We start from the raw sequence: 16,745 nt of genomic DNA on the forward strand, positions 1-16,745 counted from the left end.
TTTTAAGGAAAATCTGAGTTCAGTTATGATGGAACCAGCCATTTGAACTATAGTTACTGCCTAGCAAATGCCATTTTTTTCAATCCTCTTATTTTTTCATGCACATTTTTAGGTATAGCTGGAGACCAAGAATATGGATGGCATTTTTATTATTTGTAATGAAATTAGAAAATCAACTTGCAAAATGTTAACTTTAAATAAGATTCTTTTTTTTTTCATTGTGTTGACTAAGTGTCAGATTTTGTTTAGAGATTTGCTGTATGTGTAGACCATCACTTTGCATGCAGGTTTTTTCTACGTATTTTTATTTTAATACTTTCATGTTAAAGTGCTTCGTAATGTTTCATATTTGTGTACTTATTCTTGTCATCTAAAAACATTCACTATTTAGCCAAAGACACACTAATTTCCATATTTTACATCTTTTCTTTATATCGTGAATGTGTTTAAAATAATACCCACTTAAAAAGTGAAGCTGTTGATTCAATTATTTACTTTTGTGTAGCTCAAAAAAGGATGAGCAGAATGAGTGAGGGATTAGTGAATTTAATTTTTTCTATCGAAGATATTTTTCCTTTGTAAAATATATGTGTAGTCATTTCTTAAAACTAGCACACTTTAGCTCTATTTCTGCATGAAACTCCATTGAAAAAAACTATTTTGAAATTCAACAGTAGCTAAATTAGAATTTCTTCCTGGAATAGGGAATGACAAGGTAATTTCTCTTCCCAAATGTGAATGAAAAGGAATTATTTTCTCTGATTTTTAGCTTATATAAATTTCGTAGGCTTTTCCTTTTTCCAAAAATGCTAAAACTGCAGTGATTTTAGTAGCATATTTTGCTCAATTTATTTTTCAGAAGTCCATTATTTTTAAAAATATATGACAATACACCAAATTTAAAGATTCTGTAATACAATGCACAATACAGATTTCAATAATGGCTACAACACTGTAGGTGTTATATAATTTATTAGTTTTACTAATGAGTTCACCCTTCCTTAAGGTAGTTATTATGTGAAAGATGCTGACTATGTGTATTGATCAATTTCCAATCTCATCAGAAATGTATTTAATCCTTTTTTCTATCCTACCTTTTTCTTTCTTATCTTGAAATGACACATTCTTTTTCTATTAATAGACATGTGGGAATCAGGAGTAATTTTTTTTTCTTTTCTGCTTGCATTACAAAATGAAAATAAATGTGTGCTCCTCCCTGAGTGTGGCTTATGATTTAATAATGCCACAGTTTCTGGTCTTGTCGGTATTCTTACCTCTGCAAGCATAATTTGAGGTCACCAATCTCAGGCACACCTCATGTCATGTGGGTATCAGGAATAAAAAGCAATTCTCATAAGTGGTCTGCCTTTAAGCACCAACCATATCAGGTGCAAGGAGAAATGCAAAATTTTTGCCATATAGTTTTTTATTCTTTTGGAGCTTTCTCTATGGCTAACTCATAAAAATTTATATTTCCATTTCAAGTGCTTTAAACTTTTACCAATCTAATCACTGAATATATATTTATTTTTAATGAATTACCCTGAAATAGTCTTTTATTTACAATGCAAAATGTACAAACATTTTACATTCTAAAATAGAATATAATTAAGGTATGATATAGTTTTTATAATTAAAGACTATGTAGCCTGTGATAGTCTATGAAAAAGAATAATTGAAATCAAATTTTATCCCATTTTTAAGTCTAGAAAATATTTTGTAATATTTGGTATAAAGCAGATAAAACATACTGTGGTTACCAAAAGAATATCTATTACATAGCCTCCTACTTTTTCTGAAACTTTCTCCCCTAAGCTCAAATGAGTAAATATCCCAAGGGGAAAAATGTCTGTTATCTACAGTTAATTTGTTTTTTTTTTTATACAGTTAATTTCTTGATTAGATCCACACTTGAAGTTTGTTGTGACAGACTGACTTCTCCCCGCCCCCTTCACAATGTTACTGTAAGTTTCTTAAGATTTCAGAGGAAGTTTGCTATCTAAGAGTTGGAACCAATTTTTTAAATTTGCATAATACATGTGTCCAGTCAGATGAACTGCTGACTTAACTCCATCTTTTAAAGATAGAGTAAGACTCTGCACAAATGTGGAAAGGTCAAATTATGCTAATGAGAACCATTTAGTCAGCTGCTTGACACTTATTGGACATGGTAATCAAATTGCAGTGTAGGCAGTAAACCCACTGTATAGTATGGCTTTTAAATCCATAAAGTGTGCAAGAAATTTTCCTAGACCACTACATTCAGCTTAAAGATGTGTTAAACAAAAGATGTGTGACTCTGAGGCAGCCCCAGGGAGGACTGAAGGAAAGAGACAGCTGTGCTCCTCAGCAGTGACCCTGCTTTTGGGACAAAGAAACAGTGCATGTAAGAAAGTAGCCACCTGTGAAGATTTGGCCATAGGGCCGAGATGAAAGTAGGGAAGGGGGAGAGCAAAGTAGTTGTAAAAGGGCAGGAAAGTATTAAATTTCAATAGTGAACACAGATGTTTTATTAGAGAAGGAAAGGTATTTACTGTTGTCAAAAACTACATATATGGGGAAGGGGGTGCGAGTAGGGTTGGGGAGGGACTTTTTACTTATTCTTATACTAGGAATAGCCCACTATTGCATCATCAAACTAAGAAATTGACTTCATTGGTGTTTGGTATTGTTTAACAGGCTAGATTCAATTTTTAAAATAATAATAAATAAGTAAACAAATAATTCTGGCCAAACCTTCATATTAATTTTATAATCTCCAGAAATCTATTGGCATGGACCCAGAGCCAGAGAATCCCAAAACACAGCCTTATCTGCTGTTCTTGGGAACCTCCTAATAAACTATACCTATTTAAAATGAATGAACCTTCTCCTCAGGCCCAGCTTGTGAACCTCCTCTCCTTCTCCACCTCTCCCCCCACACAATCCCTTCTCTCTCATATATATATATATATATATATATGTATATATATGTTAATAATATCTCTTGTGCAATTACTTTCCAATACTATTTTTATATGTTAGATGAGTACAACTGATGATAAAAAATAAGATCTAGCATAGAAAAGGAAACAGTCAACAAAACTAAAAGGCAACCTATAGAATGGGAGAAGATATTTGTAAATGTCCTATCAAATAAGGGCTAGCATCCAAAATCTACAAAGAACTTATCAAACTCAACACCCAAAACTCAAAAAATCCAGCCAAGAAATGGGCAGAAGACATAAGCAGACATTTTACCAAAAAAAGACCTAAAATGACCAACAGACACATGAAAAAAATGTTCCACATCAGACAACATTAGGGAAATACAAATCAAAACCACAATGAGATACCACCTTACACGGTCAAAATGGCTGAAATTTATGACTGAGGAAATGACAGGTGTTGGCAAAGATGCAGAGAAAGGGGAACCCTCTTACACTGTTGGTGCAGCTACTCTGGAAAACAGTATGGAGGTTCCTTAAAAAGTTGAAAATAAAATAAAATAAAATAAAATAAAATAAAATAAAATAAAATAAAATAAAATAAAATAAAAGTTGAAAATAGAACTACCCTATGATCCAGCAATTGTTCTACTAGGTATTTATCCAAAGAATTCAAAGTGACTGGAAAGGGCACCTGCACCCCAATGTTTATAGCAGCAATGTCCACAGTAGCCAAACTATGGAAAGAGCCCAGATGTTCATTGACAGATGAATGAATAAAGATGTGATACACACACACACACACACACACACACACACACACACAATAGACTACTACTCAGCCATCCAAAAAAATGAAATCTTGCCATTTGCAACAATGTGGATGGAACTAGAGGACATTATGTTAAGTGAAATAAGTCAATCAGAAAAAGACAATTATCATATGATCTCACTCATACATGGGATTTAAAAAACAAAACAGATGAACATAGGGGGAGATAAGGAAAAATAAAATAAAATGAAAACAGAGAGGGAGGTAAACTATAAAAGACTCTTAACTATAGAGAACAAACTGAGGGTTGCTGGAGGGAGGGAAGGTAGGTGGAGGGATGGGGTAACTGGATGATGGGCATTATGGAGGGCACTTGAAGTAATGAGCACTGGGTGTTACATGTTTAGAATCACTAAATTCTACCTCTGAAACTAGTAATATATGTTCATTTTAAATTTAAAAAATACTTTAGTAAGAAGCAAAAAAAAAAAAATCTAAATAGTGAATGCTGTCATACAGTATTTCCCAGTGTGATCAAATAGTAACACAAATGGGAAGTTGAGCAATTTGATAATAGCAGAAATAGTGAGATGTAGAGAAGATTGTCATCTTAGACTATGAGAAACATATTTAGAGGGCTACAGGGAACACTAAGGAGATGAACTGCTGTGAGACTGGGAAGCTTTCTTAATTAGCAAATATTTCTTTTTCTAGATTATTTTTGCCAACCTTTTGCAAAAGATGTTTCAAGAAATAATGGTTCCAACAATGCCCCTTTTAAAAATTAATTTTAAAAAAATTAATGATTAAATGAATGTGTGTATATGTGGTGTATTAAACCCCCTCTTGGAGATTCACAATATATGTGAGCAAAATAAAGGTTATGTAATATTTACAGCTTTTGAAAACCTGTTTAAAATCGTTTCATTTGTCTGACCCTACTTACTTCCCATTTTAACCCTAATCAACTTCATGTTTTAACCCTAATCATTTCCTGTGACAACACTACAATTCTGTAACATACAATTTTTTTTAACTGATATATTTTTCTATCTGCTATTTATTCCTATATTTTTATATCTGCTCATTTATTCTTTTCTGAGATCATTGCATTTTAATTATCAGGGATTCAAATCAAATTTTAGTAAGTCCCAGAGTAAAATCCAGTTCAGACATTACTTTTCTTCTTCAAAATATTTTAGCTCTTCTTTACATGTTTAGTTTCTAAATCAATGTTAGAACTTTTTTCAAATTAAAACATCCTTTTGGGGATCCTTGGATGGCTCAGCGGTTTAGCACCTGCCTTTGGCCCAGGGCAAGATCCTAGAGTCCTGGGATCGAGTTCAGCATCAGGCTCCCTGCATGGGGACAGCTTCTCCCTCTGTCTGTGTCTCTGCCTCTCTCTCTCTCTCCCTGTCTCTCATGAATAAATAAAAATATTTTTAAAAATTAAAAAAATAAAACATCCTTTTGGGTTTTTTATTAGAATTCAGTAATACTTTAACAGAGAAGAGCTGATAAAGTTATTTGAATATCTGAATGAATCTGAATATTTGAGTATCTTCTATTCTTATTGAAGAATAGATCATGTCTTCATTTGTTCAAGTCATTTATGGAAGGAAAAATTACTCATAAATATTTAAAGTTTTCTTCCTACATGATTCATTTTTTGTTGTTGATATTTTAGTGAGATTTTTAGTCTCATATAATGTTTATGGATTTAGAGAAAACTTTTGATTTTTTTCTTCATACTTATTCTATAGCTGCCAGTCATCTGAACTATTGGAATTTTTTGGATGATTTTCTTTGAATTTCTAAATTATATTTAAAAAAACAATAATTTTGTGCTTTATCATCCTTTTTATTGATAGAACTTCTGTTTCTGCTTTGTTTCTTGCATTGCTCTGAAATGTAACTGTTAGCAATAATAACACACACCCTTATCCCAATTTTTGGCATTAAAGGGAATGACTACAGTTTTTCACAATTAAATAAAATGTTGGCAATTGATTTGAAGTGGGGACTATCTTGTTAAGGAATTATTCTTCAAGTCCTATATCACATATAGTTTTATACATAAACAGGTTTCATTGTATCATGGGTTTTCAAAATCTATCTCAATGATCAACTGGTTTATCAGTATTATCCTTTTGTAAGAATTATGTTAACATAATAATAAATAACCACCCTTACATTCCTTGCTAACACTAATTGATTACATTAGATTTTTCTTAAATAAACCAAAGGATATGCTTTATCATTATTTAACTTTTTTCATATAGATTCCTAACAATTTTTCTGAGGTTTTCTTTGGCCGGGGAAATGGGGGGCCAGAGGGATTTTTTTTTACATTATTTATAGCAAGAATATTGTCCATTCTTCTTTGACCTAGCACCTTGGTAAATATTTTCCTTTAGTCATTACTTGAATATTTTCTTTTTGTAAAGGGCTAGAAGTGGTGTTGATCACCATTTAAGAAAGAAATCCCGAATGAAGACTAAAATAAGCCATGACATATCAGAGCTGAGGATTCTTAAAAAGATATGACCTAAGATATGTGTGTCTAATACATTATAGATACATAGATATCTATACATAGATACATTTCTTACATAAAACTACACTGCCCATGGCACCCTTCTTAGCTAAGGACTTTAAAATGGTCAGCCAATGATATACTTAAGGTAAAAGCCAAATTTTTACCATTCTTGGGAGACTGGGACCCACTTGTAAATACACACACAGAGACTCATACATACATTCATACAAATATGCACATATACCCTTATACTTTACTTAGGTAAAGCAAGTGAAAAACATATAAAAGGGGAAAAGATAAATGTGACCTCTTTCTTAATTTTACCCAGACCTGCCTATACAAATCCAAGTTTTTAAAAATCACATCCTATCTCTGTGTTCAGTAAGATCCACATTAAAAAGAAAAAAAAAAAGATTTATTTATTTTGGTAGGCGGAAACAGAGGGAGAAAGAGAATCTCAAACAGTTCCCTGCTGAGCATGGAGCCTGACATGGGGCTCGATCTCACAAACCTAAGATCATGACCTTAGCCTAAACCAAGAGTCAGACACTTAACCAACTGAGTCACCAGGTGTTCCTCAGTAAGATCCACTTTAATGCTGAATTATGAGTGTAGCTTACTTAATCTGTTCATATACCATTGTGTGTCACCAACTAGGAAAGGTCTTTTGCTTAACATGTCTAAATGGGTTTTCAGTAGCACAGATTCTTTTAGACATCATTAGACTTAACCAGCTGGGTCGTGTACAACCTGGAATGAGGAGCCTCCTGCTATTCAGAGGAGAGAATACCAACTAAAATTTAAACATCCTCAAAGAGTTTTGTTGCTTGTCAAGAAAAAGGGGCCTGAACTTTGGATTATCTTTAGGGTGTTCATAGAGCAAACATATCTGAAATAACCATTACAGAGTAAAGCACTAAGACCTAAACAGGAAAGAGGCTCTGAGAGTTTACCGTGATCCATATATTCAAAGCAGGAACTCCTCTGATGTCTGATAAAAAGACCTGGGTCTTGGACACAATCTTTGGGGCCCTAGGTTCTACAGCCATTCCAGAAGTTGGCCACTCAGGCAGGAAGAACAGAAGCCACAGCAGCACATCATATGCTATGAAAGGAAAGGGGCACAATACCAGGAGCTGTGCTCTTTTGCTTCAGCAGACTTAGTCCTCATTTCATTATCTCTGACCCCTCTCAAGATCAATCCAATTTAAAAAATGGGCAAAGGACCTGGACAGACATTTTTTTGATGACGACATACAGATGGCTAAAAGACACATGGAAAGATGTTTGACATCACTCAGCGTCAGGGAAATGTAAATCAAAACCATGATGAGATATCACCTCACACCTGTCATGGCAATTATCAAAAATACAAGAGATAACAAGTGTTGGGGAGAATGTGAAAAAAAAAAAAAAAGGATCCACATGCACTGATGATAAAACTATAAATTGGTGCAGTCACTGTGGAAAACACTATAGAGGTTCCTCAAAAAATTAAAAATAGAACTACCAGACGATCCAGTAATTCCCTCTCTGGGTATCTCTCTGAAGAAAATGAAAACTCTAATTTGAAAAGATATCTACACTCCCATGTTCCCTGCAGCATTACTTACAATAGTCAAGATATGGAAGCAATCTAAGTGTCCACTGCAGGATGGGTAAAGAAGATGAAATGAAATCTTGCCATTTGCGGCAACATGGATGGACCTGAGGATAAGTGTTCTGCTAAATGAAGTCAGACAGAGAAAGACAAATACTGTACGATCTCACTTATAGGTAGAATCTAAAAACCAAAACAAACAAACAAAATAAAACTCATAGAATCAGAGAAAAAAAAATGATGGTTGCTTGGGATGGGGGAGGGAGAATGGAGGGTGGGTGAAACTGGTGAAGGGGGTCGAGAGGTACAAAGTCCTACTTATAAAATAAATAAGTCATGGGGATATAAAAGACACCATGACCAATAATATTCTAGTGAATATTTGAAAGTTGCCCAAAAAGTAAATATTAAAAGTTCTCATCACAAGCAAAAAAAACTTTTGTTATTTTTTATAATGACAAGTGGTAACTAGACTTATTGTGGTGATCATTTCACACAAATATTGAGTCATTACATCATACACATGAAACTAATATACTGTTAGATGTCAATTATATCTAAAAAAATAAATGAAAAAAAATCTTGACCAGAAGTAGCCTCTTGATCTGGAAAAATCTAATCCTTATGATTCCTCTAGCAAAAAAAAAAAAAAAATCCACAATTTTCATTTTTGTGGTTTTAGCCAAGGCAGTTTGTATGACCTTTCCACACTATGAAATGCAACTGATGAATTATCTAAGTGACCCTAACCTGTACAACTGCATAGGCTGGAATAGTGACTCCAGCCTACCCAAATGGTTTGCTCATGAAAAAGCAATATGTGTAGGAAGCAGCCACCATCCTCTCACATTAGGGAAGGGGCCAGGGATTGTGGGTGGCCAGAGGTATCCACTGCAATGATCTACCTTGGAACTGGCTCTGCAACTGAAACACTTGTAAATGTGATGCATTTAAAGGGACAGAGTGGTTTTCATTTTAATAGGTAAATAGTAAAATGAAATAGTCTATGTAGAAATTGGACCTGCTCAGACCAAATCATTCATATGTCTCTGCCTATAGATTCTGGAATCTTATTTCTGTCCAGATTCTCTGGGACACAACATAGCCCTGATTATAGCAAGGGGCCTTTCCTCACCTACCAGTATATTCTACTACTTTCTGCAATTGCTACACTTCTCTCTACTTACCCAGGCTCTCTCCTTCCTGGGCATTCTAAATACAAATACTTCTCCACAGACCTCTCGATCTTTTCAGAGCCAGCTACCAGCAGCTGGAGTTCTGAAGACAGTTCAAGCAGCTGAAAGGAGAGGCTCACCTAAAACACCTGATGGAAGAAAAGTCACTGTTAGGTTTAAGGAACATCTACATGGGAGGAAAATCCATTTCAAGACTGCTCATAAATCTGGAAACTGATTCACCAGGTTGAACACTTGATATCTGGTCAATATCCTTTCATACTTTGTGACTCTTTTCTGTTCTGACACTTTTCACTGTTTTAATTTATTTCAATGAACATCATCAAGTGTCCCTATTATATATACCAGGCCTCTCGGCTAATTGTGTGTTGGCAGGAGACAGATAAGATGAAAAAGACCTAGTTTCATAAACTGTCAGCTCTGTGAGAGCTTTATATCCCTGGTATGTAGAGGAGTACCAGAACAGTATTACATCCCAGGCTTCTGGAAGAGTACCTGGACAGTATTATACTCTCAGTGTCTAGAACACTGTATGGTACACAGTAAGCATGAAATAAATAACCATTGAATCAATGAAATGATCAGAGTACTCCTTATAGCCACTCACATGGAATGACTTTATGTCATGCTTGTGACTAGGAGTTGCAGATTCTAGTTAATAAACAGAAACAGGGCTCTGTTTTGTTCTACTGAGGATCAGGGGAAAATTTATGTCATCAAAATAGGAAAAGCTGCATTACTCGTCTCATCTTTGCCTCATCTATCTCCATGAAACTCTACAAATTTGAGCCCCATAGACTGCATCTCCTTCCTCCCCAGGCTTCTGCTCTCTTTCCATCCCCCAGGAACTCTGTGAGCTGTAGCTCCTGGGCCCCAGAGCTCCGTGCTATGGCTGGCAGTCAGGAGGCTGCTCGTGGCCACTCGGGAGGCAGGCACCGAGAGCGAGTCAATGGGGAGTCAGGATTCCCTGGGCCTGCCAGGCAAGAAGAGTGATCTGGACTCATTGATAGCCTCCTACCATTAGAGGGTAAATGTGCCCTGGTCTCTGATGATACATCAGTGCTGGGTGGGGAGCAAGGCACGCTCTTCACACTTCTCCTCTCTAATCCTCCCTTGCCTGGAAGGTCCACATGTTCCTTCTGTGGTTTTTGTTCCCCCTTGCTTATTCACAGAAGACTGGTTGGGAGGGGGTGGGAGTTTGGATGTGGATTCAGCTATAAAAAAGGCAAGCGGAATATAGAAGACAGTGAAACCACTTTCCAGTAGTGCCATTAACTTCCAGCAAGAAATACTGATGGTATTTTTTTTAAGTTCAGTGAATTGAAAAGATTAGAACTAGAATAAGACTCAAGAAGAAAATCTTCCTCTAAATCAATTTCTGGTTGCTTAAAATACCTAATACATAGATTACAGCATGAAAGAAATGACAGTGACCACATGATGTTAAAATATACATTTTGTTTTAAATGGATTCTATACAAGTAGAATTCATTAATAGTATAGAATATCTTCCAATTGGTCTGGGTTGTGAGTGTTTTAAGCCTTGGTCCACGAGCAAATCACCAGTTCATACACATATCTTTTAACTTTAATTTGCACTGTGTGTAAGAGACTGGCTTTGCAGTCAGGCAACTGAGCTCAAAGTCTCACTCGGCCACTTGCTATGTCATCTGGAGCAACCCTCCTGTGGTTTTCTTCATCTGCAAAATCAGAGATGATTACAGAACCTCCTTCATGGGGTTGTATGACCATTACATGAGCAATGCATGCAAGGGCTGAGAACAGTACCTGGCACAGAATTACATGCAGTAAACATTAGTGATTCATTTTTGCTAATTAATTCTACTCAAATGATAAGAAAAACAAAAACCATTTTACATCAGCTAATGTCAAAATACTTTTAAAATGGGATTATTGTCTCATTATATATTTTTATATTTTGTCATTTTCTGACCTTTTTTTGCAATGAGCATATAAAGATAAAAATGATCAACAACTAATAATATGTAATTAGAATAAACACATTTGATTACAGAAATCAATTAAGCTTTTAGAACATGAATCAGGCTTTAAAATTTTGGTTTTGAAGAGATTGAGAGATGTACTCAGATTTATAGCTTATTCTGGCAGGAAGGAATTAATACTATTTATTTGAAGTCAAGGTCAATAGTACAAATGCTGGGGATGGTTGATGAACCAATTTGCTAAGAATGTGTCATGACTAACAGTCGCTTTACTGACCGTTGACAATAACACAGATGCTGAACCTAATTAGGGTTGGGACCAAAGGAGAATATATCATCTACCTAGGAATTATAGAACCTACCATTTTCAAATTCTATATTCTTGTATGAACAAGCAATTAGCTATGATTAAATAAATCTGTCATTTTTGACTAGTTTTTGTGCAAAAATACATACAAACACACGATACCAAATTATTAACTATTAGTTGTACCTGTTGACTCACTGAATCACCTTAAAAAACTACCATTTTTATAAAAGCAAAATAGTTAAAATTTAATGTAAACATTTATTCTCAAGCATAAGCAAAGGAGCACCATTTCTAGATCATTTTAAACAACAATTAAAAACATAAAAATATTTCATTTGTATTCTCACTCTTTGTGACTTCTTACATCTAAATTTATTTTCTTCATTCACATCATTCTCTGAATTATGATACATACTATCTGAAAATCATTTTCTGATACCTTTCCTTTAGATTTTTAAAAAACTAAATCCTAGAAGGTTTGAAAATATTTGATTAGGAGAATAAATATATCTCAATTTAAAAATGTTTTGAAGATAATTAAATTTCAATCCCACTGATATTCCTTTTGCTAAGATTTGGGAATCCATTTTTCCCCCTGAGATTTCTACTTATATATTGTCAGGTAGTCGTGGTGATGGTGGGGTGGTTGATGGTTTTAAGAAAATATTTTTTGTAGACTATGATTCAAGGAACATTTATTTAAAGCTGTGTATTCTAAGAAACTGAGTTATAAGATAATTGCTTTGTAAGGAAGAAAGTAGGATGTCTTTATTGACCTAAGGAACAAGCTTCACAATGAATATAAAAAGCTTTAAAATTCAATCAGTCCTACACCAGTTTAGCTATTGCTGGAGGATACATTTATGGGTCCGTGATCCTCTTTTAGACTTGGTACATGTGCACCCCAGCTGCAGCTCACAGCCACCAGAGGTCAGACTTTCACATCTGTGCATAATAGATACTAAACTTGAGTAGGAGATAATGGTGTGTCTTGTTTCCCAGAACCCCATCAGTTTAGCTTTATCACCACCAAATATAATATAAGAAATATGTAAATAAAAAAACACTTGTTTTACCTTCCCAGGTAGAAATGGCTTCATGACAGAAAGAAATGGGAAATGGTGGAAATTAAGAAGATAGTTCATTTCAGGAGAGAATTCTGGTACTGAGGAAGAAGGGCAAAAATTAAACAGCCTATAAATCATTTGAAAAGAGAAAGAGAAAGCAAAAAATCTATGAGCAATCTGATTATCAAAACTGTATTAAGATATCTATTTTCATTTGTGAAAATGCAGCTGAACTTCACCAAAATGATAATAGTAGTAATAGTGGTGGTTAGGGTGGTGATGGTGGAGACAGCAGTAGTAGCCAACATCTACTGAATGCACTACTTGAAGTACTTTATATACTATCTTAACCTCATTTTAGGGGTGAGGAAACTGGCACAGAGGATTTTCTAATAGTTATCAGGAGCCTGAAAAATGTTTCTGTCATTTGTGACTTTAGTCTCACATTTCAGAGTTTGCACAAAGAAAAGAATTCAACTGGAGGGAAGTCAAAAACTTCCCACTGTTGACATGAAGATATCATGTTAATCTTAGCATTATTTATGACAGGAGAATTTGGAAACAACCTAACTATCTAGTAATAGTGGAATTACCAAATAAAATAGTAAATACTATGTAGTCATTACAACTATAGTTATGAAGATTAGAAGCAATGAAAAAAAATGTTTGGTGTAAAGAAAAAAGCAATTGAAGAAACTGTGTCCGTACCATCAATAAAACTCTATAAAATATGTACATATATGGAAAAGTTTAAAGAAATCTGATAGAAAATAATGTATTTGTTAAGACAGAGTTTTATAGGGATTATATATAAATTTTAAAAGTAAAAATCTTGGAAAACATTTTTTTAAATATTGCCAAAGGACACAAAGTGAAAATTCTTCCTTGTGGGAGCTTAAGCAAACTCAGTTTATTTCATATAGTTGGCACTCGCCCAAGGTTCATCCACAAGCCATATCCAGGCCTAGATTTCTACTTACCATGTGCAGGTTGGCCAACTACATGATTCAAAGCACCCACAAGATTCAGCAGTAATTGTTATTGTTTTTGATAATAGTAATAATAATATGCCAAATGTGTGTAGAGCTTTACAGTTTTTTAATATTTAAATTCAATTTGCCAACATATACTGTAACACCTGGTGTTCGTCACACCACCTGAGTTTTGCAGTTTGAAAAAATGTTTTTGCTTAGCTTATTTCAAGTCCAATTCCTTATGAACAAACATTGCCATATAGAATCCAGTGATGCTCCCAGGAGAATGACATCTCAGAAGAGAAGAATGACAGAAATTCGGGTGGATAAAGATGCACTTTGGACAGCAGAGAAGCAACTTGTACAGTAAATAGAGCATAGCCTCCCCTAGCCTTCCAATAAACCCACTGCACCTCTAAGTCACAGATAAACATGCTGTAAATATGAACCATCTCACAGGAGCATTCTTACAAAGGACAGCGGGATTTCACAAGATATGATGGATATTCCCTTCCACTGTGAATTCCTTTCCCTATCCACCCCTGCTCCATTAACAATGCTATTTGGCTTCTAAACCTCTGTATCATTGCAGTCACCCAAGACCAATTGAATCAGTGCAGTGTCTGAAAAACTATATTTTCTAAAAAGCTCCCCAGCTTTTAAAAGCCAAAGCAATGTACTTTTTAGAAAGCAAATCCAAAGAGATAGAAAACTGTACCCAATCTTTAAAGTTTTAGCCTTTAACCCATGCCTGGGATAGGTCCTTCCCTGGATAGAAGCATTCCTTTATGGAATCACCTGCCAATTAGGAAATAACTCCACTTACTCCAACACAACCTCCAGCTGTTGTTCAAAACCCACAGCTGCTCTTCTGCATACCCCCTCACACTGTGCATATTGAACACATGCAAGTTTAAGAGTCTAAAATGCCTTTTACTTTACTACATTAGGGCAGAGAACAAATCCAGAAATGCAGCCACAGCACTACAATTAGAAAGAGGCAGAAAATGCAGCAATAGACATTCCATGTGTTCACTAAAGCAGGCAGCTGGTTTTGTTCAGAGCAGATTTGGGGAGTAGATAATTCTAGAAGAACAATGATAATGACTCTGAGCTTAAAATCTAGAGGCTAGGGATGCCTTGGTGGCTCAGCAGTTGAGCATCTGCCTTCAGCTATGGGCGTGATCCTGTAGTCCCCTGATCGAGTCCCACATCAGGCTCTTCCCTGCATCTCCCTCTGCCTATGTCTCTGCCTCTCTCTGTGTGTCTCTCATGAATAAATAAAGTCTTTTAAAAAAAAACAACCTAGAGGCCAATATCCCCAATGAATATAGATGCATACATTCTTAACAAAATATTAGCAAACTGAATTCAATAGCATTTTTAAAAGATCATACATCATGATCAAGTGGGATTTATCTCTGGGATACAAGGATGGTTCAACACATGGAATTCAATTCAATGTGCTATAACACATTAATAGAAAAGATAAAAACTGTATGATCATTTCAATAGATACAGGAAAAGCATCTGACAAAATTCAACATTTATCTTTTTATTATTGAGGTCTTACAAAGATTTATTTATTTGAGAGAGTGAGCTCAGGAGAGAGGGGCAGAGTGAAAGAAGGAGAGAAAAGATTTTAAGATTTTATTTATTTATTTATTTATTTATTTATTTATTTATTTATTTGAGACAGAGAGTGCGAGCAGAGGAGAGAAGCAGAGAGAGAGGGAGAAGCAGACTCCCCACCAAGTAGGGAAGCCCTACCTGGGGCTCAGTCCTAGGACCCTTAGATCATGACTTGAGCCAAAGGCAGATATGCAACTGACTAAGCCACCCAGGTGTCCCTCCAGATTTGTATATTTTATAAAAGATTTTGGGGGCTATTTTAGGTATGATTTCCCTTGTAAATATAAAAATAAGCTTGTCAATTTCTACATAATAAGTCACTTGGATTTGGATTAGGAATGCATTGATGCTATAGATCAATTTGGTGAGAAGTGATGTCTTGGAATAATGAGTCTTCCAATCCACAAATATGGTATATTTCTCCATTCACTGAAGTTTTCATTGTATACGTATGTAAGTCATATACCTATTTTCTGATTTATCCCTACATATACTGTATTTTGATATTATTGTAACTGATTTGTATCCTCATACCAGTTATAATTCTTTGTTGCTATCACTTAGAAATACAGCTGATTTTTGTATATTGACTCCATGCTGTTATCCTGTTGAATTTACTTATTCCATAATTTTTTTTGTAGCTTTTGTAGGATTTTCTACATAAGTGGTTATCTGTTTAAGAATAAAATTTTAGTTTTTTCTTCTACATTATTTAACTTTTCTTTTTCTTGCCTTCTTACACAGACTGGAACCTCCAGTATGCTGATTAGAAGTAATGGGAGTGGACATTCTTGCCTTGTTACCTACTTTAGGTGAACAATATTCAGCATGATGTTAGCTGTTGGTTTTTGGTGGAAGCCCTTCAGCAGGTTGAGTTATTTTTATTCTTCATTTCCCAAGGAATTAAAAAAAAAAAAATTGGTAATGGAGTGAAGGTTTTTGTCAAGTGCTTTTTCTGTATCTACTGAGATTATAACATGATTTTCCTTTTTAGTCTATTATTGTGGTGAATTACATTGATTTTTTGTCCTTTCAAAAAATGTTTTAAAAAGGAAAAAAAAAGTTTGTCCTTTTTAAAATTTAAATTTAATTAATTAACATAGCAATATATTTGTATCTTTGGGGTAAATACCAAGTAGTACAATTGCTGGGTCATAGGATAGCTCTATTTCAAACTTTTTGAGGAATCTCCATACTGTTTTCCAGAGTGGTTATACCAGTTTGCATTTCCACCAGTAGTGTAAGAGGGTTCCCCTTTCTCCACATCTTCTCCAGCATCTGTAGTTTCCTGGTTTGTTAATTTTAGCCATTCTGACTGGTGTGAGATGATACCGCATTGTGGTTTTGATTTTTATTTCCTGATGCTAAGTGATGTGGAGCATTTTTTCAGGTGTCTATTGGCCATTTGTATATCTTCTTTAGAGAAATGTCCATTCATGCCTTCTGCCCACATCTTGGCTGGATTATTTGTTCTTTGGGTGTTGAGTTTGATAAATTCTTTATAGATTTTGCATACAAGTCCTTTATCTGATAATCATTTGCAAATATCTTCTCCCATTCCATAGATTGCCTTTTAGTTTTGTTGACTGTTTCCTTTGTTGTGCAGAAGATTTTTATCTTGATGAAGTCCCAATAGTTCACTTTTGTCTTTGTTTCACATGCCTTTGGAGACATGTTTTAGCAAGAAGATGCTGTGGCCAAGGTCACAGAGGTTGTTGCCTGCATTCTACTCTAGGATTCGATGGTTTCTGTCTCACATTTAGG

General features: G+C 34.9%; 1 long non-coding RNA gene across 1 annotated transcript in view; it reads right to left on the reverse strand.

Annotated features, from left to right (window-relative positions):
* LOC140603047 (uncharacterized) overlaps window positions 1–16,745 on the reverse strand; it is a 246,415-nt gene that overhangs the window by 195,897 nt on the left and 33,773 nt on the right. The window contains exons 4-5 of the long non-coding RNA XR_012006094.1: window positions 12,385–12,473; window positions 9,026–9,162 (exon numbers count right to left, since the gene is read on the reverse strand). This is a non-coding gene — a long non-coding RNA (uncharacterized lncRNA). The remainder of the gene's footprint in view (window positions 1–9,025; window positions 9,163–12,384; window positions 12,474–16,745) is intronic.

Source organism: Canis lupus, chromosome 13, assembly GCF_048164855.1.
Source record: "Canis lupus baileyi chromosome 13, mCanLup2.hap1, whole genome shotgun sequence".
In the NCBI taxonomy this organism is placed as follows: domain Eukaryota; kingdom Metazoa; phylum Chordata; class Mammalia; order Carnivora; family Canidae; genus Canis; species Canis lupus.